This window comes from Belonocnema kinseyi, chromosome 8 (genome assembly GCF_010883055.1).
Source record: "Belonocnema kinseyi isolate 2016_QV_RU_SX_M_011 chromosome 8, B_treatae_v1, whole genome shotgun sequence".
NCBI lineage: Eukaryota > Metazoa > Arthropoda > Insecta > Hymenoptera > Cynipidae > Belonocnema > Belonocnema kinseyi.
Window position 1 is genome coordinate 57,508,247 of NC_046664.1, and position 2,936 is coordinate 57,511,182.

Sequence of the window (2,936 nt, forward strand, 5' to 3'; positions counted from 1 at the left end):
GAGACCAGAATGCTTCGCTGAAAACTTTCATTTATGTCAGATTTTGAACTCGAAAATCCATAAAACAGTCATTTTTTTCTATAAATCAATCAGTAAATTCAATATTTCGATGTTATTGCTATAATTATAAATAATTTTAATAAATTACAATAAGAAATACTTCCGCATCCAGTTTATCTTTTGTAAGTGTTTAGAATATGCATCTGATTATTTTAAGCCAAGAAAGAAAGAAATCTTATTACACGTTTTCGAGAAAAAAGGCTTCCATGTTTAACAGCTGAAAATATTATTTTTCTCAAAACAAAAGATTGTTTTTTTCCTAACGTTACCCTTATCAAACGTTTATTTCATATAATTCAATAAATGTTTCCGAAAAGATAGAAAAAATCAATAAATATGGTCTAAAATAGCATTTAGTTTAAAGAAACTTAATATTTTAGATTTAAAAACGTTTGTTTTTATTTGACTATTTAAAAGCATATTTAATGAGAGTATTAATGTTCTTAAGCTTTAAAGTAAAGGAAAATTGATTTTATATTTAAAATTGAAGGAATATAACTTTTAATAATTCAGTATCTTATTTTCCTCGAAAATGAAGCAAAAGGGGATTAACTATTCGTAGTTTAAAATTGTTCTCCTTCCTAAAATCTAAAATAATGTATCCTAATACCAAACGTACGAGTATAAGAGATCCTAGGTCCCGTTCATCTAAAATAATAAAATTCTAAAGTTGTTTTCGAAACTACATATAATATTATGGATCAAAATGCAAAAACGTGTTTTTCGCTCGAATCCGTCATATTGAAAAAGTGGTCAGCAGCTCGTGATTAGTCAAAAGAGAGCGCATGCGCGGCTGCGTGTTTTGTACGCTCAACAAACTTCTCCGGTATACTCAACAAAAAGCACTTAGCAAACTTTTCCTTAGGCCCAAATAATTATTTTGTAACTCCAACTTCTTGTTTGATCATATCAGATTTAACAATAGGTCGATGTTGTCATCGTTGCCTTCTTCAAGAAGCCAACAGATCACTATAGAAAGCGTTCTCGTATTATGAACTTCAAAAACGTTTCTCTTGTATAAATAGAAAAAAAAATTTCAACCTTTATAAATCGAAAATGGTGGGTCATTAAGGATTCATCAATAGATCGATCGAATATCAAAACTTTTTCTATTTAATTAGGGTACATTTTTCTAAAGCTCTAAAGTAAAGAAAGCTTTTTCTACATAGCTGCTCTAGCTCAAAGTTGTTTATCAGACCTGGATTTCAATTGACATAAGTGGCTAAACTGGTTCTTTTATTGAAAAAAGAGAAATAAATTCGATTATTTTATATGAGTTTATAAATATTTTGTTTATTCTACCAAATAAAATGATTTTTTACGACTGCCTTAACAACTAAATTTATAAATACACACAATTTTGGAAATTAGAGTTATTTTATATCTTCCTCAATTAGACTCCCTGAGTAACTCTGAGAAAGTTCTTATTGGTATAAGTTGCATTCTTCGAATAAATCTTACAATTTCAATTGTCACTGTATTTGTAATTATACCTATTAGATATATAAGTTTAGCAGTGCTAAGCCTTTGAAAAAAGTTTTAGTGTAAGCATTTTTAAGCAATCCAATTTTTTAAATATTATTTTCAATGTATTTCATGTTTCTATTCATAATTTTCTTATTTATTAGAAAAAAGGAATCATATTCATTCTGCCATAGCTATACATACAGGCTAGTACGGCAATTTCTTGAATTGCATAAGAATATTCTACCAAGTTATTCATTTGCGAATAATTTTATAACAGGTTTTGAATTTCTTCTTTTACGGACATTATTCCTATTTTTTCTTTCCTTCGTCTTTTGTTTTCATTTTCCTGAGGTTTTTTCCTTTCCTTTCTTGATTTCTGCTGTTCATAATTGAGAAAGTATTAGAATTAACAGAAATTTGATACCGCAGTTTTTCAACCGATCGTCGAGTTTGGGAGCCTCCAAATCCGAAAATGAAGTTTTTACGATAGAGTCTGCCTGCCTGTCCATTTGGCCGTCCTACAGTATGTAAACACGATAACTTTCGAACAAAATGAACGGATCAAATCGAGCTTTGGAACACTTTTATTAGATCCTAAAGCAAAGGACGAGTTTGTTAAGGAGCTATTTTGGATAAAAATTCAAAAAGTTGTACGAGTATTCATAGTACTGAGAAAGCCAAACAAATTTATCTTAAAGACAAAAAAAAAAGAAAATGTTCAGAGTTATACCATTTTCAAAAATTTTTTCTTTCATTAAATTTCAAAAATTTGAGCCAAACAACATACGATATAAAAAAAGTGAAGTTAAGAGAAAGGTTGCTTTCTGAAAGCCCTGCAAGATTATCATAGCAAATTTTCAGATTTTCCTGAAAAAGCGAAAATTCAAATTTTGGTCTCAAAAAAAATAATGGAAAATTATATTTTCTAGTCAAACTATGCAAGATAAAAAAAGAGGAATTTAGGAAAATTATTCTCGCAAAAACGTTCAACAAATGTGGCAATATCACTTCTTGGTAGAACGTGTAGATTTTGTTTTATTCATAAAAAATACAATTAAGAATAAGAAAAATAAAGTTTTTGGTAAAGTGGCACAAATTACAAAAAAAAATTTTAACAAAAATTGAGCACCTTGTACTAGAAATTGTAAACGAATCACTTTTTAACAGGACGCATAGTTTTGGCTCATCTCATAAAAATGATATTAAACACAAAATTGAAATATTCGCGAAAAAACGACCACAGGTACGACAAAAGTTGTTCGCTCAGAAAATAGGTGAAAATATGTCATAATTTATTACATTTAAGTTTGAAACAGAATAATAGAAACAGAGTTTCGATCAGACTGGTTTATTCGATAGAATATTATTATTTTAGAGGCCTGATACCAGTGGTTTTTTGATCTGTGTAC